At 44.1% G+C, this 23152-nt stretch overlaps 1 pseudogene; it reads right to left on the reverse strand.

The window, feature by feature from the left end:
- Window positions 1-12048: 12048 nt before the first annotated feature.
- On the reverse strand, window positions 12049-20022 carry LOC124226708 (butyrophilin subfamily 3 member A2-like; annotated as a pseudogene).
- Window positions 20023-23152: the final 3130 nt, after the last annotated feature.

Consider the following 23152-nt stretch of genomic DNA (forward strand, 5'->3'; position numbering starts at 1 on the left):
TGGATTTTTAACACTGTCCCTTATCAGACAAACTGCTCCAAGGCAAGGCCCTTACCTATTTCACATTTGCATACTTGAAGGAATGGAGTTAGCACCTGAAAGACAGTGATATGAAGCACATGGGAAGGTGGGAGTCTTCTGGTGCAAGAGAGTCATCTCATTCATGGAATTACGTGAATCATGTCCTGGAGTTAATCCTATTTCCAACACTTTCCCTTGTTGGGAGTGGAGTAGGAGAAAGAGCCCTTCCTTTCCAAGTTCCTTCCCCACCTTCATGCTTAGCAAGATGATTAAGCTGCTGTGATCTACAAAATGGGGAACCTCAGACCTAGCCAAAAGAGTCCCCCAACCAATCAGTGGCAAGAAGTTACCATTATTATAAAAAAAAAAAAAAAAAGAAGAAGAAGCAGAATAGTAGTAGCATTTGCTCTGTACTGGGTATATGCCTACTAGACAGGTTTCTATTGCAATCATGCCTCAGAAAAAACACCAAACATCTCTGGAGATTATATCAACATATTTATTTTTCTCCTTCATGTGTCTGCAGGGTGACTGGAGTGCAGCTGGTCTTGGTTGGGCTCACCTGGGCTTGGCTGACTAGATTGGATTCCAGGCTGGAGGGTGGGCTCTGATCAACCCCAAAGGTCTCTTTATTCTGAAACCAGGAGCTACAAGACGTGTGCTTCTCCCAGTTCTGGCAGATGGCAGAAGCAAAGGAGCCAAGTCAAACCATGCAAGCACATTTAGAGCCTCTATTTCACTGAAATTTCATGGATCAAACAAGTCACATGGCCAAGCCCAAAGTCAATGAGGTGTGGCACTGCAAAGACTCATGACTGATAACAGGAGAACTGGGGACAGTGAGTCTATCCACCACAGGAAAGAGCTCTGACCACAAAAGTAACGTGCACTAAAAATGGAAAACCAGAAATACGCACACGAATTCGCACGCAAGTACACAGAGCACACATAATCTAACCACCAAAGGAAACAAAATTGGAATACTTTTCACCTAGTCTCCCACCATTCACACAGATGCTCAAGCCAATACCTAAAAGTCATCTTTACTTCTATCCTCCTCTCACTCCCAGCATCTAATTCATCAGTAAGTCCTATCTCCAAATAAATCTCTAATCCACTGCATTCTACAAATCCATTGTACCTTCATGGTCCAAATCTGCAACATCATCTCTTGGAAAGATAACTGCAATTCTTTCCCAATTGGTCTAGCTCCTCCACAATTTCTCCTGCCCCAGGTACCCACCACACAACAGACAGAGCACGTAACCACCACCAGCAGACACAGCATGACAGACACCATGTACCCACCACACAACAGTTTCAGCGTCAATCTCTAATGCAATAAATACAGATATAACCCAAATAAACAAAAGCTCTTTGAGGTCCTCAATAATTTTTAAGTGTCTAAAGGCCAAAAAGCTGGAAACTGCTGCTCCTCTCAGCCAAACTGAACCTCATGATACTCTTGGTCCAGTATTCACCTGACCAATTGGGACCTCAAACCTTAGGCCATACTCAATAACTGAGTACTGACTCCTTGTCTATTGTAGGGACATCAGAGCCAAGCCAGATCCAGATGTGTTCTCATCCTTCAGCCTTCTTCATCCCAGCTCCGGGCCTGTGGAGCTTTTCTGTGTGGTTTCAAAATCTTGGGGGTGGGTTGGAAATTGACCATCAGCTCCTAGGATCCCTTAGCTATAATGGTGGGGCCTAACAACACCTACAGCCTTGGCCACCTCCAACTTCTCTGGTCCCCCTTCCTCTATCCATGACCTCCATTTGTGGTTCCCCCTCCCCTCTTACATCCTAGGGTATCCTGTTGCCCTCACCCCAAGCTCAGAGTGTCTGATGTAACCTGGAGAATCAGGCTGAATCTGTCACTCTGATATTAAAGTAGCATATTTTCTGCCTGTTGCTTTCTCACGTGTTCTTTTACCTTTTACATGAAGTTCTCTCTCTTTTTCACATGTTCTTTGCCCAGTTGCTTATGTGCAATTTCCTTTTCTTCATTTTCAAACTCTTTTCCCCCTGAGAGAAACCTCTTTTTCCCTGTGGCGTTTCCTGATATGACAGATGTTCCCAGTGACGAAAAGGAGCAGAATAGGTATGATGACAACCAAGGTCACCATCTGGGGAGATGTGCTGGGAATAAAGCATTATGAAAAGAGAGCCAGAAAAATCCCATTTAATGAGAAAAAGGAGACTCTGGATGAGAGCTCCCCTCAGGACTCATATCTAAGAGCTCCCCCAGTGCCCTGCTCTGTTGGCTTCTCTTTCAGAAAGCCCAGATAGAGAAAGGGTCACCTCATAGTGATTGTCAGGGCTGGGGGCCAGGAAACCAAGAAGCAGAAAAACATGGAGTCACCATGAGTAGGACCAGGGTAATTAAAGCTAACCAATCACACCGGATCACCATGGCCAACACCCTGGGACAAGCCACCATCCTCTCTTGCCTGGAATATTGCAATGCCCTCCTCCTGCTTCTGCCCACACCCTCTGCAGTCTATCCTTAGCACAGTAGCCTAAGTAAGACCATGTTCTTGCTTTCCTCAAAACGACGTTTCCTATCACATTCAGTCTAAAAGCCAAAGAACATTTATTGCATTCATTGACCCATATGATCTAGATCTATTGTCTCTCTGCATTCATCTCCTTCAATTTTCCCTGCACTCAATCCATTCCAACTACACTTGCCTCTAGGGGTTCCTTGAAACTGTCAGACATGATCTCAACTCAGGCCTTTTGCATATACTATTCCTGCTACCTAGCTTGCTGAGTCCTCAAATATCTGGATGGTTCCTACCTCACTTGTCAAACTGCCATCTTTCCCATGAAGGCTTACTTGACCACCCTATTTATACTTACAACACCCCTATGCCCCTAGCAGTCCCTATACTATCCCTGCTTAATTTTTCCACAGTACTTGTCATCAACTGATATAATCCACAGTTTCATAAATGATTTCACCCGTTTTAATTACTTCATTTACTGCTCTCTGCTGCTCTTGAATGTGAGCCCCATGAAGGTAGGGATCTTCATGTATTTGTTCTGTGATTTATCTTTGGTTTCTAGAACAGTGCCTTGAGCATATGTGATGCTTATTAAATATTGAGTGAATTTATGAATGTCTGTAGATAGAGCATTTCCCTGCTCTGTCCCTTTGGGAAACTTCAGGGGCAGGAAGGGAGGGCTTCAGCAGGCAGCACTTCTGGGTGTAGACAGACACCCACCCATACCACTCTCCATGTTTTATGATTGTTCTAAATGTTTAAAAATTGCTGCAGGATATGAATTATAACAGGGAAAAAATGAATGTATTTGTCCTCAGAGAAGAGGCTCCCACTCACATGTTTTGAGACTATTTAATTTTCCCCTTGTGACAAGAGAAAAGTCTTTAGCTCAGATGCAGCCACGAGCTCTACAGGGCCCAGGACCCTTGCACCCTGCGCCTCTACCTCCCCATTCATACTCCAGCCTCCAATCAGTCTACTGAGGATCCTACCTCCACACAATGAACCTACAGAGAGCAGAGAACTAACCTGGAATGAAAATTGCAATTTCCTTCTCCTGGCCAAGCAGGGTGTTCTTGATGCAGCAGGATACGTTCCTCACAGAGTGGTCCCTGATGATCACAGCCATGGTGACCATAAAGAGGCTGTATGTGTCCATAGTGTAAGCCTCTTCCATGGCAGGCATGATCTCTCCATAGGGGTCCCTCCAAACTACTCGGAGCTCTGGGTACCACCCTACAGACGTGCACTACAGCCAGATGCCTTCATCCTCATGGCCCTTCCTTTCAATGAAGGACTTCAAGCTCAGGCCTGAGGATAAAGAGCGGAGCTCAGATGAAAAGGCAATGGTGTCTTAGCCAAAGTTTCTTGGAAGATCAGCTCTTCATGTTGAGAGCCAAGGGAAGCAGTGAGAGCAAGCGTCCAGAGAAACTGATTATGCATATTCCATGCATTCCTGCAGCACCTCTTTTGTGAAAGGAGGGTGGAAGGAAGGAACAGAAGGAGGGACAGAGGAAGGAAGGAAGAAGAAAGGAAGGAGAAAAGAAAGGAAGAAGGGAAGGAAGAAAATTTCAACACTGGAGATCGCCAGGAGACCAACATGCCAAATAAATTGTGAGATCGCTAAAGAGAAAGGGTTTCATTGTACTGTTCTTTCATCTCCACCTACAGATCCCATCACAGTACCAAGCATCTGCCTCCTAATAAATGTTTGTTGATTAATTCATTCAGCTAGAGGTTTTAATCTCCCCACTTCTGCGTCAATCTGTCCACTCTGACCTGAAACAAGCAGGTAGAGGATTTCACTTCTGGCCCTGGGAGGACTTCTCAGTAGCCTTGGCTTCCTGAGCTCTAGGTTAATTTGATAAGGACAGAAACCTGCCAGGATGGTAGAACCTTAAGAAACTTTTTGACCTCAAGACACTGTCCTCTCCTGGTTTAGAACTTCACATCATGACAGCTATCTGATAATCATAAGGAGCTGTTGGTTTGTAGGAGAATGGACAGAGCTAGAGTGAAAGACAATGCTTAACCCAATTCAGAGATGTTTACCTCCCCGGGGCTCAGTCAATTACACGGTTTTCTTAAAGTCCTTCCACAACATCCACCTATTAGATCTGGATGCTCTGGGATCCTCAAGATGACAATATCACCTCCTCAATGTCAGCAGAACATCGTCAAGAATCCTAAGAATCCAGACTCTTCCTAACTTATTCTGTCTTTAAAAGAGATACTGGGTGGGAGAGAGCTGCAAGTACATGGTCCTGGGAGACTTCTTCCCCTTTAGCCATGTGTCCAGCCGTCATCCAAACTACTTTTACGTAACCCCTTTGTTAAGCCTATCCAACAAACAATACCAATGACAAAATTAAAGCTATCACTTAAGTCTTAGTGCTTCCTGCTCAACTTGATTTTTGCCAAGTGGAAAAAAATAAAACTAGTTGTATATTGAAAGGCTCACACAGAAACTCAGAAGTCAATAAGACTCAAAATAACAAGGCAAGTTGGAAAGAAATTCCACAAAACATTTCATGGAGTTCAATAAGGGTGAGCATGAGACAACACACCTAAGGAAAAAAACAGCCAGCTTGTTAACAAAACAATAAACAAACAAACAATTTTACAAGAACTCAGTTCAGATTGGGGCAGGCCAGACCATGGTCATGCTTATAGGGAAAGAGTAGAGGGTTCCTGCCAAATACACACCCACAGTGTCAGCTCTGCAGAGTTGTTATGAACAGAGTCAGGACACCATGTTGAGAAACACTCCTTCATGATACTTTGTATTAATCAGATACAAATTTGCTCTTCTGAGTAACAAAGATTGGGGTGCCTACCAGCTATGATCTGAGGTCTCCTGGGAGGTCACGCTGTCCCCAAACCTCACTTTTACTGGTCTGATGGACTGGTCTGTGTGGTCTTCAAGGCTTTTCCAGTCTTCAGGTGTTTCTTTTAAAGTATAATACACTGACTCCAGAGTGACATCATACCTTAAAGCCATTCTTAATGAACTCCTAAAAATCCCAGTTTGAATGCCACTTTTATTTTGAAGCCTTGCCAGACTCCTCCCAGCTGAATTCTCACCCTTTTTCTCTGTGAGACCAATAGGCTGAGTACTTAATTATGCTTTCATCTATGTACACGTGAGCCATTCTCACTACAATTAGTATTTAGAGAAATTTAAAAAAAGGCAAAATTAATCTTTATCAAGAGTGAGGTGTCCATATGTTGTCATTTGATGGGCAGTCCTTGTTTATTCCAGTTGTCCCAGTGTAATTATTGACAGCACCTCCCTTCACTCTCCAAAGTGCTCAGTTTGAATGATAAAGTACATGGTCCCTAACAAGAAGCCACGTGCCAGGCACTGTGCTGGATAGGGTTTCACATCGGATTCTCTCAGTCAGCCCTGGAGGTGCAAGGCTCACTCCCTCACTGCATTCTGGTTTTGCTCAATTGCCATCTTTTTTGATGAAGCTTTCCCAGACCATTCTGTTCATAATTCCATTACCTGCATGCCACCAGCACTCTCAACCCCTCCCTGATATCTTTTGTCTACAAGACTCATCACCATCTGATATAAAATACTGTAAAATACAGCTTAATTAATTGTCTTCCTGTATTTTGTTCTCCGATTTATCCTTGGTTTCTAGAACAGTGACTTGAACACAGGAGATGCATGTTAAATATTTGTTAAATAAATTTATGAATGGCTGTGATGAGGAGCCCAAGGGTAAATATTTCCTGCTTTGAGATTTTGATTCCCATAATTCATTTTTTTTCACTCATTCATTTGATAACTATTATTAGGTACCTACCAGGGGCCAAGAAATTTGCTAGATGCTGGAGGTACAGTGATGACTAACAGCTTGTGTGAGTGAGATCCTGACTGGTTCTAGTGTGCCTGGAGTATTAAGCTTTAAAAGAATGTCCAGTAACAGAAGACTGAAAGGGTGCTCTTTAGAGCTGTCCACCCTTTTCAATCCCCTGTGCACACGGTTAGGACTGCACTTCCCTCTCCTGTGTGGTGAGGCATAACCATGTGACCTGCTTTGTCCAATGAAATGTGAGTATAAATAATGTGAGCACCTCACAGGCAGGAGCTTTAGGATCCAGTGAGTGATTTGCAGGCTCTTTCCCTCTGTGAAGGTGAACTGCACAGGGCCAGGTCCCTGAGGGAGGTCTGTGTGAAGTAGAGTCCACCGGACTCATGAGGGACATGTTCCAAGTGTTAGAAATAGACCTTTGCTATGTTAACCTGCTGAGATCTGAGGGCTGCTTATTACAGAGCATAACCTAGCCTATCCTGACTAATGTACACCTCAAAGGTGATTAAGAACATGGACTGATCAGAGGCTCATGGGGAAAGGTTCAAACAACAGACCTCAGGTGTAGACTAGAGATAGCTCAGGTGTGATGATGACGACTTGCAGCTCATGGAGCAGATTTATGTCTTCATTCGATTAATATCTGTGGAGCAACTATTGCACTCCAGGCTACATGTGGATACAGCAGAAGCAAAATAAGGAACAATTCTTTATGGAACTTACATTCTAGTGGAAGAGACACAATAATCAGGATAAATAAGTAAAATGCATCCTATGTGAGAAAGGTATACCTACTTCAAAAATGGTGTTTGATCCTCGCAGTCATGGAAAACAACTGACTAGAAAGAAGAAATAGATTGAAATTGTATGTGGAGGATCTTCTCGGTGGAATTCATGAAAATTTTAAGGAGCATCACATACTATTGGTCAGAGTATATATTGGTACGAAACACTTGGGAAAACAAATTTGTAGAATCTATTAAGGATGAAAAAAAAATATTTCTCATTATACAGACTTCCATTCCTAGGAACATGTTTCAGTTGGGGATTTTGAGAAGAGGCATGTTAGGGACTGAATTGTGTTCCCACAAAATTCATGTGTTGAAGACTTACCCTCCAGTACCTCAGAATGTGAGTGTATTTGGAGATACGGCCTTTAGGGAGGTAATTAAGTTAAAATGAGGCTGTTAGGGTGGGTCCTAATCCAATCTGATTGGCATCCTTGTAGGGAGAGGAGATTAGGACACAGGAGACACCAGGAAATAACAGTGGTAGATGCTGTTTTAGTGAGCTGGTAACATTGTGGATGATCAGCGCCATGCTCCCCTTGCTGACCTCTTCCTTCTCAAAGGTTGTCCTTCCTCGGTACTCCTCCATCTGCCCCTCTGTCCTCTGTCGCCTGCCCTTATACACAAGCACTGCGGTGAGAGCTGAGACCGGAACCACCGCACCTCCATGTCCTCAGTACTTTCCTAAATGACGGGTGGCAGCATGACATGCTGTTTCCTCCCATTATGATCAGGATTGGATCAGCTGGCCCCACGACAGTAAACTGGTCTGTTTAACAAAGGGGTTGAATCAGACAGGGGCCCCAGGATCAAATATCCAAGGCAGGAAAGGAAGTGCATATTCCAGGGCACAGACAGATTCTTTCTCTATCTCTAATATTTTCTTTCAGACACATTCTTTCTAAGGCCACAGGGACTTACTTGGCTGTGGATTCTGGGAGCCAGAGGCTGTGGCTGGTCAGCAGCAATAGATACCTAGTAGGAGTATCTATTGAGGCTGCTAGTGTTTCCTGAACAAAGATTGAGAAGTATAGACTGAGCACCCACTACGGACCCGTGCTCACGGAGGTTTTCTTCCATTCCCCAATCTAGCGCAGAGCCTGAAGTGTGGTATAAACTTGAGCTGTTCAATATGGTAGCCACTGGCTAGTCCCAATGGAAATGTGCTGTAAATGTAAAATACACAGACACAATTTTGAAAATTTAGATTAAAAAGTATTAAATATCTCATAGTTACTATCTTACATTAATTAAAATTTAAATAATATTTTGGTTATTTGGGTTTAAACAAAATATGTTATTAAAATTTATTTCATCTGTTTCTTTTTTACTATTTTAAATGTAGTTACTAAAAAATTTAAAATTGTGTATGCAGCTGGCCTTTGTGTCTCTCATTGTGTTTTGATGGGACGGTGCTGGTATAAATTCAATGAGCATGTGCTGAAGGAACGGATGAGTGAACACGACTGCAGCACTTCTTCAGACTGCAGTGTTTTGCAGACCTAAGTGTCGATTTTCCTTTCTGAGAAGCTGATAAGAGCTAGTGGCAGGGACCCTAGCTGAGACCAGTGCAAACAAGCTGAGGAGGTGGAAAAAGAGAAAGGAGCCTCGCAGGGAGAAATGCAGGGAAGCAGCTGGCTCCATAAGCACCAAAGATGAGTCACCCAGGAGGGGCAGGGACCAGAGACCTAGCCGCACAGACATGGAGAAATCAGCCAGGGAGACTTGGCACCACAGTTTTGATCTAGGTCAAACATTCCTGTGACCTGTGTCGGTATAATCAGCGCCCCGACTTCTGTCTTGAGCAGCCTCCTTCCTCTCTGGGTAAAGGTATCTCTTGAAAGATTGATTCATTAAACATTCCATGGAATAAGCCAACAATACAAGGATGAGGGAGGCAGTTTTCCACCCTACTCTGCTCACTTAGCTGGCCAGAGTTTGAGTTTCTTCAGTTGTCACTTCATATTCTTCCATGACCTCCCTCCCTTCCCTTCCTCCTCCTCTGTGAGTCAGGCTGTGCAACCTGAGGTAAAGCCAGTCCTGGAGGGCCTCCCCACTAGGAAGCTTCCCCCTCTTTGGGACCCTGCCTTTCCCCCCATCAGGTTCCCTCCTCCACTTACCGCCCCACCTGCACCCCAGAGCTGTAGAGATTCCCCTCCATTTATTACCTTCTAGAATTAATTACTGCATTTTCTTCTCTCCTCTGATGCTCAAATGATGATTTTTCTGCTTATCCCTCTTCTTTATAACCCACTCATGGGCACAGTCACAACCACAGAACAAACATTACTGAAAATAGAGAAAATTTTTTTTTCCTCTTTCATTAATTACAGGTGGAGAGCTATGGAACCTGGGATCCCATCTACTCTGTGCCCACAGAAGTCCCAAGATTTCCAGTGAATGTTTTAGAGCTCAAGATTGGCCTGCTGTGGGTCAGCCAGCCAATGGTATCCCTGAGTCTACTTTCTCACTAGTTACCTGATAGAATACACAGAAATAGTATAAGAATTAAAATCTCAGAGCTGCAAATAGACTTTTGAGATGTTCTAGCCTTTTTATTTCCTTTTTCTGTTTTCGGAAGAAAGATATTTCTCTCTCTCTCTCTTTTTTTTTTTTTTTTTTTTTTTTGCAAAACCTTGAGATTCCCTGAGGAATGGAGCATTGCTGCTAAATAGGAGGAGAGGCTTCTGTGTATAGAAGTGTGTATGCAGTAGAGGGTGGCATTGGGCGGGAGGTGGCGAGGTGATGAGGTAAACATAAGCAGCCCTCTTTCCAAAGCCAGAGCAATATTATTCATGTTGTTTCCCTTGTTGGGGGCCATGGAGACATAAGGGGGAACACAGGGAGGGGTTGGAAGGATAGAGAATGAAGCAAGACAGCAGCTGCAGTAGTAGACTGTAGACCTTGTCATTCAATCAAAAACTATTGAGGGAGAGACGCTGAGGACACTGAGAGGAAAACTTTCTCTAATGGAAGCGGCATTCTAGTGGGGCAGGAGGATGGCAGCAAACAAAGACTTTCTAGTTGGGTTTCATCCTCTCCAGTAGATGGACCTGTTGAGTCCAGCACCCACTACACCCACACAATGCTTCGCTCCCATGCCTCACAGACCCCAATCAGGACATTGTATAGACTTCGTCTAGAATAATCTTCCTGAGACACATTGCTTCCCATTTTCCTCAAGAGCTTAAATACTTCCCCTGGAGGCCTCCAATTCCTTTCTGATTCAATTCAAAACTGTGCAATTAACACACTAGCAATGACTCCACAGTTTCCTCCCAAGACTGGGTTCCTTTTGGGAAGGGATAGAAGAGGGGGTTGTGAGCACATAAGAGCCTGGCCCGACTATAGCCTCCATCTGAAGAAAACAAGGCCCAGGGGTTCTGGGGAAGTTTGTGCCAGAAGTATCCAGTGAAGCCAGGTCTCAACCACTGCGGTAGCTGCCCTGAGCCAGAGGGACCCACATGTGTTCTGAGCATGAGGAGGACCCACTGCCCATGAGGTAACTTATCAGGGAACCGCTCCAACCAGGTTGAGCCACTTCTGATCGTGACAACCTGACCCAATCATTTTCTGTCATGAGGCGAACAAACCTAGAGGGTGCATTCCTTCCTTTGAGTCACCTCCAGCTGTGGATTCTTTCCAGGTTTTAGGTCCTTATTATGACAGAAATAGAAAACTAATACAAGTACAATTTGTGAAAATGTTGCAATAAAGTAAACTGTGAAACTGTGGTAAATGAATGTTAAAGACTTAAATTCTAGAAAAACTCAGTAGAAGAGTGAAGATTATTAACAAATTTATTGAACAAATTTAACTTGGAAACCACATGATAGTTAGAGGGGATTCAATAGTGAACAATAACAATGATGATAATGAAGAGTAGCCTTTCCCCAGTATCCATCAGTTAAAAGGAACATCTGTTAACGTCAAGGAAGGATCAGGGGTGGAAATATCCCTTTTCTGGAGATGGATGCTATGGTGTGATAAAAATACTAAAGGTTATCCAGCTGCCTTTCTCCCAAATTCTTATTCCACAGACAATCTTCAGGTGTTAAGTTGTGCTTCCTAGAGACCTTCAAAGTCGGAGAATTGGTTCTGGTTCCATGAGCACACATCATATTGACAGAGTGGGTACGTATGTGCCCATTATTAGTTAAGAGTTTGGCCTCTAGTCCCTTCACATCCTATATAATGCGGTCCCTGTGAATTTATTCTCTGGACCATATCACCCTGCAGAATCAGTCCAATGAGGGGCTGGACCTCTGGCTCTGACAACTGACCTTGAAGGAACCAAGTGGAGTGTGGCCTCCATAGTCACCTACAGTGCTCCTCACCCTGGGATGCACTGGAAAGGGAACCTCAGCGCTGCACATGGTCCCTTCCTCACAGGGGAAATGGGTTAGGAAAAGAAGAACAGGCTAGGGGGTGGGGATGGATAGGGGCCAAACCTTCCCCAGCAGCACAAATTTCTGTATGAATTATACAGTTTACTTAACTTGGCCCTGCCTTAGTTTCCACATTTATGAAATGAGACTACCTCACAGGGTTGTTATGAGAATTAAATGAGTGAAATTCACTTAAAGTCTTCAGCACAACACCCAGTACATTCTAAGTTATCTATAAATATTACTTATTGTAGTTCAAATCCCAGCTGTCATTCACTTGTTGAGTCACCTTTGGAAAGTTAATTCACTTTTTTGCACCCCATTTCCTTATCTGTAGTAAGGAGACAATAAAGTGCTACCACACTCAACTGTCATATGGAATAATGGAATTAACATTAGTGAAGTGCTTCACATAGTGTGTGCATTTATTAAATATTTTCTTGCAGTCTTGTGTTGGACTGACGGGGGAGGCCCTCAGTTCCAGGTTGAGCAGGGGGATGTAGGGATATTACTTAGTCTAAGGGTCCCCATTCCCATCAGCAGAGCCAGGTGTCACTGGGGCCTCCAGGGAAAGGTCAGACACTAGGTCAGTAATAAGGGAACTCTGCACTTAAGTCAGTGCTAGGCAAATGGTCAAGGCAGTGCACGCCCATGACATCTGTCTGAAAACAGAACACAGATGCCCAGAGAAGGAGGTGTGCATGAAGATGTAGATATAAGATCCATCCATGGCATTTAGAATGAGACTTCACCATTCTTATAGTCCAGGAGAACCCCCACTCTTTGAGGAGGGTTGGCAATTTTTAGGTTGGTCCGGGGATGAGTGACAGCCAGATAGTCATTCCACTCAGACAGCCCCATAATCCAGAACCCATTCTCAGGCTCTCTATATAAACCCATTTTCTCTTCTTCACCTTCTACCTACACACCTCAATATAACACTCTTTCCTGTTCCCCCACATCTACCTCCCAGAAATGTCACCCCGCTGTGAAGCTCTTTGAGTCAAGCACACAGTAATGCCAATCAAATCCCTTAGGGTTGTCTGGAAAATTCCATGGTACGTCTGCTTCCTGCAGGCTCCTCTGGTCCTCAGCGACAAGGAGGATAGGGTTTGCTGTGTCTGGATCCAAAATCACATCCCCGGTAGAAATTTTGGGGTTGTGCCGTGGAGTCAGCCATTTTTTGTAGATCACAAAGCCTCCGCCTTCAAGACCTGTGTCTGGCTGAGGAGGTCCAAGTCGAGAGCCTGGTGTCCCCAGCCTGACTTGAATGTAACCCTCTCAGCAATACCAAAAGAATGGCCCAGGGGTCTTGTTTTCAGTGTTATAGAGTGCAGAGGGTAAGCATCTGCCGGACCCAACATCTTGAGCTGTCTCCTACCTTTCATCATTTTCCTATTTCCCTCCCCAAAATAGCACTGCCCACCCATGATTTATAGTCACATAGATTTACCTACCACTCATGAGCTAAACGACTTTTCCTTTTCTGCAGTCCCTTTTTCCATAGACCTAAGCTATATAATATCTTTAAGCCTCAATTTTCTCATCTGAAAAATGTGGATAAAAATATTAATCCCTGGGGTACAAAGGCAACACATGTGTTATACATACTCCAGGGCTAGGTATGGAAGAACTGCCTAATGTTATAATAGCTCCATGCCTCTTCTGTGCTAGAGGCCATTTTGAGGGCTTTCTGCACTCCCAGATCCACTCTCCACCTTTCTCTACTTCTTCTGGGCTCTGGGAATCTATCATCTATGGACAGAATCACTGGGCTCCCTTGCCTCTGGTTACCTGTTGGGTTTGGCCAATGGTAGGTACTAGATGAAGAATGGAAGGAGAAAGAAAAGAGAGGCTCAGCATTTATTTCCCCCACTTCCTCCCTGAACACATCAGATAGTGATGCTCTCACAAAGGCATGACTCCTCTCAGGCAGCCTGTCTTTGAGCTACATCCTCCTCTGGGCTCCAGGAACTGCTCCCTCTCCCTATTCCTTCAAGCCTAGGGGTGGTGACAGCCTCCTGCTATTGTGAGCCCTGGGGCTCTTCACCCTACCTTCTTGGTTTCCCTTAATCCCACTCCCGCTTTTGTAAACAGTTCCTTTTCTGAATCTTCTTCAACCACCCAGTTTGAACATGCCTTCTCTTTCTTGTTGGTTTTTTGACCAATGCACATTAAAAACCTCATTTAGTCTTTACCTCAGCACTCTTATAATAGGGATTTAGATCATTATTTGAAAATGAGGAAACTGAAGTCCAGAAACATTGAGTCACTTGGGGACCCACAGCAGCAGGAGGTGGCATAAGAAGCCTGGGAAATGCAAAGATATTTGCGAATTGCCTTCCATCCTTGGTCTTTCCACATCCTCACTCTCCCTGCAGTGTTAGTTCACTCTGCCTCTCCTTCCCTCAGCTCTATCCTTTATGCCTCTTCCTTCCCCTAAAGATCTGTGGAATCCAGGAGAGCAATCCTCCCTGCTTCTCTGGGCTCTCAGCAGGAAGGCCCTGGAGATGGGCACACACAGAGGAGACTAGGACCTCAAGTCACCCACCAGGAACTCTCCTCGTTATGATGAGTTTTCTTTCCATAGTCTCAAAAGGTGGGAAAAAAAGGGAATGTGGTTCCTCAGTTGTCGTCCTAGGGAATATACAATGATTCACTCACCAGCTTGGAAGAGGGCTATCTTCCATTCTGAAAGGCAAGAGACACAGATAAGGAAAGGACATTATTTCTATTCTTCCCCCCACCTATTCTCCTCTTTAATGCTTTTCTCTCTCCGTTTCTTCAGTCTCTTCCAATGTCCAGCTTCCTTCATCTACAGCTCTGCAGGATCAGGCAAATAACCTCTCAAACATGATGGACTTGCATTGCTCCATCATGATGGGGCTGCAGGTAACATGACCATGCTTTGCCAGGGTGTGGGCATGTGAGCCAGAAGGGTAAGAGGTGGCTGAAAATGGCCAGATATTGTATTAGGTAGGTCCTCTCTGAGGCTCAAGAAAAGCAGAGGTGATATCCCCCACAGAAAATGAGCCTCTGGGCTAGATCTGATTGTTCCTACTGTGAATGCCAATGGGTCACAGGGCAGAGAAAAGGCTTAAATGCTTAGTACATATGTGTGAGGAAACTCATAGAGCATTCAGGGTCACTCACCAGTGTATGTCTGAGACTTTTCTCCACCTACAATGGAAGAAAGGTAGGGATTTAATCTGAACTATGTTATTTCTTTGCTCTTCTTTTGCACCCATCTATATTTTTTTGACCCCCACCCCCACCTTTCCTACCTTCTCCCTCTGCCTGTTCAATTCTCTCCTCCCCTTTCCTCCTTGATATCAAGTCTGAGAACATTAATTACATGCTGATGATACCACAGGCACCATGTAAGTGCTTTCCCAGCTGTGTCCACACAGATCTATTTTGTATGTATCTATACTCCCATTCCTGGGCGTAGATGTCACTGTGTGTACACATGTCTTAGTATGTGTACTAGAATCCATCTGTCTCAAGCTGTATTATGTCCGGCCTACTGCTGAAAATAATTGGGCAACTTAATGAGGAAATGTCACATAGTATTTTTTTAAAAGCAGTTCTAATAAATCTATGACAACTAAGCCACTTTGGCCAATCCTTTTTTTAAGTGAACTTTTCTCTCCTTCTTCTCTGATTTTCTCCTTCTTTTAAATCTTACGTTCCTTGTTTTCATCTTAGCAGCCTACAGATTATGTAAAGCAACTAGTGAGGTTCCCAGCATAGGGAAAGCACTTCATCTAGGGAGTTCCCATCCCCCTCCTCCTCCTTTCCTTTCAAGTGAACCCTGGATATTCTATGATGTCTTGCTGGGCTTAAGAGTCTGTGGGCCCCTCCTGGAGAGAGACTGAAGTCCTTTTTCTCCTTTAAAAAAACACGACTCCCCTGTGCTTCCTCCTAATCAGCCACCCTTCTTTCTTTCCCTCCTGAAAGAGATCCAGGACATTTCACAACCCTGGGCAGAGTTAGGGGTGAGGAAAGGGGCTGGGAAATATTGGACCAGAGAGTCTTAGATGAGAATTCAGAGAAAATGTTAGAACCACTCACCCATGAGCCCTGATCAGGAACTCTCTCCTCCCTGCATGGAAGAAATGTGAAGAGTCATTATGACACTTAAAGCAGGGATACCAAGATGTGAGTGGGTCCCTGGGGAATTGGAACTTACAGAGTTCATGCTGGAGCTTCTCTGGAAAATAAGCATAAAAAAAAATTTACTGTTATGGGGCTGGAGTGAGGAGGACCTCTGCAAAATAAGCCTTACAAATGATGCAGTGCAGGTGTGGGTGCCCTGGGTGGGGATGGGGTAAGTTCTTGATGTACCCTCCCTTAAGCCAGGACCTTAGGTTCCCTGCCTGGTTGGATACCTCTTGCCCTTTGTTCCTGCTTCTTTTCGGCTTGTGCTGTTTCTTTTTCCACTTGCTCTCTCTCTTTCTCCTGAGATAGAGTCTCTTTTTCCTTCTCCTTTCTCCACAAGAGGTAACCCATCCCTGCAAGAAGCAGCAGCAAGACAGGCAGGGTCCCCGCCAAGGCCGCTATCCAGGACCAGGCCCTCCAGAAGAACGGATCTGCAATGGAATGGAGCTTTAGTCTCTCACCCCCAGGGTGGGGATCACAGAGTTGATCTCATGACATTAAATGATCCTTCTCCTCCTAAACTCTCAGCAAACTTTGGGTTAAGACCTCAGTAAACTCTTACTAAAACATAATACTATATTTGCCTTGAAATGTCTGCTTTTCTTACATGTGAATATGAGTTACTTGAGCATCAGAATCATATGGTTTTTCTAATTTAATTTTTCAATAGGTTACATTTACATGGTTCGTATATCAAAACAACATAAAACTCGTCCAAATCTCCCATCCACTCCCTCCTCCCTCCCCCCATTTATTAGCCTCTCATTAGTCAGCTTAATACGGTGGTTAAGAATAGGAACTTTGGAGCTGGAGGGACTATGTTCACATTCTGGCTCCTCCATTTGACTAGCAGGATGATCTTCGGCTAATTACCTAACTGCTCTGTTCCTGGTGTCCTAACCTGTACCATGGGGTAATAATAGTACCTCATTCATAAGGTTAAAAGGATTAAATTAATCTTAATTAATTAATCACAATTAAATTGTGTACTAAATTTGTAAAATACAAACATACTCATTTTTTTCCTTGTTTACATCAGAGAGCATTCTATATAAACTGTTCTGCAACTGGCTTTTTCTCTTCATCTTGGAGATCCTGCCATATTAGTACATGGAGAATGTCTGTGTTTCCTTTCCCAGCTGTGTAATATTCCATTTCATAAAAGTTCTCCATTAATAGACATCTGCATAGCTTCTAACTTTTTGCTATTATAATTAATGCTAGAAGAAATAAAATTTACAGGGGTAATTTTATACATATGCAAGTGTATCTGTGAGATATATTCCCAGAGGTGGGACTTGGGGATCAATAAATAAGTAGTTTGGAGAAATACTGCTATATTTCCACTAATAGAAGTTGTGCCAATTTACACTAAAAATATACCAAATTGTACCAGCAAATGTCTAAGAGTGACTGTCTCCCCACAATCCTGCCATCACAATGTTGATCTGACACCTTTGTTTTGTTTTATTTCATTTTGTTGCCAATCTCACAAGTGGAAAATGTTTTTACACCTTCCTCTATTGAGTAAGATGGGACAATGTCTCATGTGTTATTTCTTTCTGTGAACTAATAATTCACGTTCTTTGCTCATTTTCCTACTGGGTTGTTTTACATTTTAAGGAGATTAGCTCTTTCTCTAAGATATGAGTTGCATGTATATTTTACAATTTTGTCATTTGTCTTTGCTTAAGCGTCTGATCTTTACCATTTTCCCCCAATTCCCATTGCCTGTCATAGCTTCTGGCACACAGGAAATACTCAGTACATATTTGTGACATAAACAGCTTTATGTGGAAAAGAAACATCCCTGGAGTAAGAAGGATGCTCTAGATCCCTGCTCTGTGACTCATATTCACTGCAGAGACCCAAGTCAGCAACAGAGAATCACACATCCTTCTCCTTTCACTAGCCACAGCTCAGCACAGTATACCTAAGACTAAGCAGGGGACTGACCTGCAATGGAAATCTTGGCGATCTTTTCCTGGCTGAGGAGGGGATTTCTGATGATACAGGATACCCCTTCCCCAGAGCTGCCTTTCACGATCACAGATGCTGTGACTGCATACAAGCCATCTGCTTCTTCAACCAAAGATGCTGTCACAGCTGCCATGTCCTCTCCCTTGGCATCTCTCCACTGCAACTGGGGTTGAGGATACCAACCGGCGGACATGCACTCCAGATGGATCCCTCCATCTTCATAACTCTTCATTTCAATGTGAAAATCAGAACCCAGAGCTGTGAAAGGATAAATGAGCCTGAATTCTTTGAAATCTCCTTTATCAGTGAGGGTCTGAACTGAAATCAGTGGCACACTCACATTAGATAATTCAAGGGGGGTTTCATTAAGGAGCTGTTTACAATGTGTGGTCAAGGTGAGGGGAAACTACATGGGATTCAGCAATACCCCAGGGCCAGGAACAGTGGAGCTGTCACCACCCACCCCTAAACCCAAAGGGAGACAGAGAGAAAGCCTTTTTGAAGACTAAAAGAAGAAAATCTTGTAGAGAGGGTTTTCTTGAGAGGAGTTGTGATCTTCATGAAGGGAATGCAACCACTAGAAGTGGGTCTGCAGGGAAAAAGACAGGGAGATAAATGTCTGGACCGCTCCCTCCTCTCTCCCTCCTTCCATCTTCTGCTACGCACCTTCTGCTCCCTATTGACCAACCAAGCCAGAAACCACAGGGCAAGAGAGTGCCCTGAGAAAAAGAAATGCAACTCTTGACGTCTGGACATTGGTCTGGTCTTGGTGTTTTCCTGTGGAACATAAGCAATGTCATGGAACATCAACATCCAATAAGGGCACTTTGTCACTATGACGGGTCAAGAGAGAAACAAGACCACTCAGCAATTGTGTTTGAACATAGAGAAAAATATGAATACTGTCCAAACCACAATCATGAACAAACATTTCCCTATCCTATATAATATGAGGAACCAATGCTCCTTGACCAATTACAGCTTTAGACTCACTCTAGTCCTTTTTCTAGATAAGACTTACTAAGACCTTCACTCACAGAATCACACCTCGCATGTTCCTGACAGTATCCAATCCAGGGCAAAGCCCCACTTCCATAAACCCTCCCCCAGTTCCCCTAACACAAGCCCAAATTCTACACCAAAGCTTCTCTAACACCCTCTTACTGAGATACTCTATGGTTCCCACATGGTGTTCATTCTCCCGCCCTGCTACAAGTAATAAACACAACTTAGTCAACTCTAGATGTGTTCCTGGTGGCCTTTGGTTGGAGATCATTGGCAGCACAGATGTTGTCCCACATCAATCCCCCAGGGCCCACAGCAGTGTGTACCTGGAGGGGGCCACAGAAGCTATCTGGAACCCAAACACCTGTGTGCCATGACTGAGGAGATATTTTCTTTTCCTTCCTGTCCCTGAACTTCCACTCCACTGCTTAGACCCTGGTGGCCAGCAATGAAGGAGTGCTTTACTTGATATCACAGAGTACAGGAGGGATTGTTCCTGGAGGAAAACCTGTGTCTTTCTCAAGGACCTGAGAGAAACAAAGTTGGAAGGCAGTGGAGGAAGTTCCTAGAGACCAGCCACAAGTGCCCTGAGGTGAATTTGGAGCATGAACTCTGCCTCTGCTCCAAGGTCCCACGAGAAACGAGCTTGGAACAAAACCTGGAGGCTCACCTGCAACGTCCAGCTCCACGATGGCGTTTTCAGAGAAGTTGCCATCTTGGAAATAACACAGGTAGTTTCCACTGTCAGAGGTTCTGATGTCGTGAATTCGGAGAGTAGCCTTCCCTTCAGCGATGCCATCTCTTAAAATCGAAGTTCTCCCTTGATACTCTGCCATCTGTTGGTCTTCTACTTCCTTCCCATTTGCATACTCATATACTACCTCCCTAAGGCTGGATCTCACCCACAACAGGTCCATGGTCTCCGCGCTCATCTTTGGGGACAGATGACAGGGCAGATCAGCATGTTCACCCACCATGGCCAGGATGGGCTGACGGGGTCCAATCACAGAAAACTGAGCTGATCAATAAAAGAAAAAGCTCTAACAGAGGGAGTTGTGACCATGAGGGTAAGGGGGGTTTAAGGCAGGGAGCGTGAGGTATAAAAAACCTAGAGAAGAACATGATCCTAAGAGAAGTACAATTTTTCTTAATGGCATATGCACCTTCAGCTTGGAATGCCACTTCCAGGCTGAGAAGTTGTCTGAGGTTCTGGCTGGGCACTGACAGGTAATTGCTTCAGAAACATAAAAGCAGAATGGTCCCTACCTGAGCAAGGGGTAAGCAGCTGGACCACGATGAGGAAGACAAGGAGTTCGAGCAGAGGGAAGTCTAAGGAACTTGCCATTTCATCTGTGGTACAGATAGACACCAGAAAGAGTCGAGCAGAAACTATGACCTGGAAGAAGATGGCGAATTCCACATTAAACCTCCACCTCCCCAGGGCCTACTCAGGGTGAAACCACAGACTCAAGATCCTCTTCTGCCAAAGTGTCTGTTTGAGAGTCTTGTAAGCTTTGAGTTCCAACAAGGAAAATCATCCATAAAATATGTAATGTTAAATGTACACACATTTAACATATAAATGTTATGTATGTAATGTTAAATGTACATACATTAACAGTAACCCATTAGAAAATCTTTGACTCTACTGTCCAAATATATTCAGAATCCTTCCCCTTTCCCACACTTCCTCTGTTATAGCCAGAGCCAAGCCTCCACCATCACACCCTGAATAATGCAGGACCCTCCTCTCTGGGTCCCCTGATTCCATCTGTGTCCCCTACAGTCTATGCTCAACACAACAGTCAGAATGTTTCTTGAGTCACCTCATGTCACTGCTATGCTCAGTACCTTCCACTGGCTCCCATTTCACTCAGAGTAGATGCTGAATTCCTCACAATGGCCAACATGGCCCTCTGGGACCTGCACCTCTCACTTCATCTCCCCTACTCTCCTTATCTTTTCTAGCTACACTGCCCATCTTATTGGTCTTTGAACAGACCAGGATGGAGGACCTCAGCCCTGATTCTTCCCTCTACCTGGAACCCTCTTCCTCCAGACATCCACAAGGCTCACTCCCTCACCTCCTTCAAGTCTTTTCTTTAAAGTCAGTTCCTCCATGAGACCTTCTCTGACCACAGGATTATGGCAAATTGCTCCCATCACCCTGATCCTGCTCTATTTTCCCCATTGAATTTTCACCATCTAACATACCATGTCTTTACTGTCTGTCTCCACCTGCTGGAATGGAAGCTCCACGAAGCAAGGATATTGATCTGATTTGTTTCCTGATGTTTACAGAGCCTGTAGAACAGTTTGTGGCTCACACAGAACCCTCAGTAAATATTTGTTGAATGAGTGAATGGATGAGGGGTAATATATTACCCCATCAATACTCTCTAGTATTTTAAATCTCTTTAGATGATCAAATTGATGGTTGCCATCCAACTGCAGGGGAAGTGAAGAGTTGTGAAGATAAACATTTGCCTCCTTAGTGGTGTCATGCTCTTTTGGTCTGGCTTCCAGAGAAGAGCCTGGCCTCCTGTGCTCCCACAGGGACTTACCTATATTAATGTATTTATTCCGAATTTTAATGAAGTGATTTCAAGAATAAGTATGTCCTGGATATGCATGTAAGAGTGTCACAGCTGAGACTGCCTCAGTGTACAACTGTTCTTTGTGGGGGAGAAACAGCCCTGGAAAGGAAATTATTCACTTCCTATCTTCCCTCTCCCCAGGTGTTCACCAATGCTTCTTGGCAGATGGCCTCTGGGCTCACCAGTGATGGATAATTCCCCTGGTCTTAGTCTTTCCACTCATACAGAAGTGACTTCTAGAGGCAGAGATGTTAAGAGCTGGTATTTGGAGACAAGCGGTAAATATGTTAGGCTAGGAGCACACAGCAGCCCAGCAAAGCTTATGCCTCTACGAAATGTTGAGGTTCTCTCAGCTCAGAACCAGGGCCCCTGCAACTCCCTACTCCCTGCCCAGTGCTCCCAACTGTATCTTGGCTCAGAAAAGTACCTCCAACATCTTTTAAGCATGGTCTGTGGCATCACGGTGAACCTTTGTGATAAGGGAAGCCTCAAGAGCTGGTAAGGCTTGATTCTAGCTGGAGTTCTAGTTTGGCTTCCATCCTAACCACCCAACAGTTGTCTGCATCCCTAGATAGTGGAGAGCCTGAGAGCAGGCCTAGGTGGATTACTCAGAGACAGGACTGAGATCTCAAGACCTAGCTCTTCCCTTCTCCCTTAGTCCTCTCCCATAATGTATCCTCTCCTTCCATGAAAGTATCAGGTGGAATGGGTGTTGACAAATGACTTGAGGGTGTGCCTATCTGAGGAGCAACACTCCAGGTTCTTCTAGGCCCCAACCCACGGCCATCACCAAATTGGAATGACACTGCCATTAGATTCTGGTAAGATCTAGGCAGACTCCCTAGTGGACGTTCTGGAGTCAGTCAGAGGCTGAACCCACCATTTCTTAATCATAAGTTAATGAATGGAACATCTATGAATAAGACCAGGTCTCATCCATCTTTTCATTCATTCATTCAACAAATATTTACAGAGCACACACTATGTGCCAGGCCCACTATGTCTTAGGTGTAAGAACAAAAAGGAAGTGGAAACTAGGTCATGGCTCCATGATTCACAAGCTGTATGATCTCAGTCATGTGACAAAACCTATTTAAACTTCAGTCATTTCTGAAACAATCTGAATTATGAACTTTAGAATGTGCAAAATTGACCCAGCAATTCCATTTCTAGATATGTGTTCCAGCAAAGCACTTGCATATGTCCAGAGAGAAACATGTGTAAGGATGACAGTGCAGCATTATTTTTAAAAGTGAGAAAGCGATCAATAACCTAACCAGCCACCTATAGGAGACTGGTTAGTTAAATAATGGCTCATCCCTATGAAGGAATTCAATGTGGCAGTTAAGGCTAATTTATTGTCACCAACTCAGATAATCAAGACGTATTAAGTGAACAAACAGCACTTTGCAGAACAATAGTAATGATTCTATTAAAAAGCAAAAACAAAGCAATAAATTTGTATGTTCATGTTTATGTAACTGCCTTAAAAAAGATCTAAAAGGATAAATGCAGCACTGAGAATTGGGGTTTGAGTGAAAGGTACTTTTGTCCTTTGCACTCCATGCTTTGAACATTATTTGCATGTTTTAAATTTGAAACGTTTTCACGTATAATTTAACAATTAAAAATTGTTACCAGTAATTACAGTGACTGCAACATATTAGTCGTTCAGACAATACCAACTCCTCCAAACAAACCAGCATGAGGCCCACAGTCACAGTACCTGCAAGTCCAGGAATTGCTGCAGGAGAAGGGAGCAGAAGTCTGTGCAGCTGGCACTCCTTATCTGAAACCTGGATACACCCTGAGACAAAGTATTGGCTTTCACTGATCCTCTCCTCTTGAAATTGTTCTCTACTCTGCTAGAAGAGGGCA

This window comes from Equus quagga, chromosome 15 (assembly GCF_021613505.1).
Source record: "Equus quagga isolate Etosha38 chromosome 15, UCLA_HA_Equagga_1.0, whole genome shotgun sequence".
Taxonomy (NCBI): Eukaryota; Metazoa; Chordata; class Mammalia; order Perissodactyla; family Equidae; genus Equus; species Equus quagga.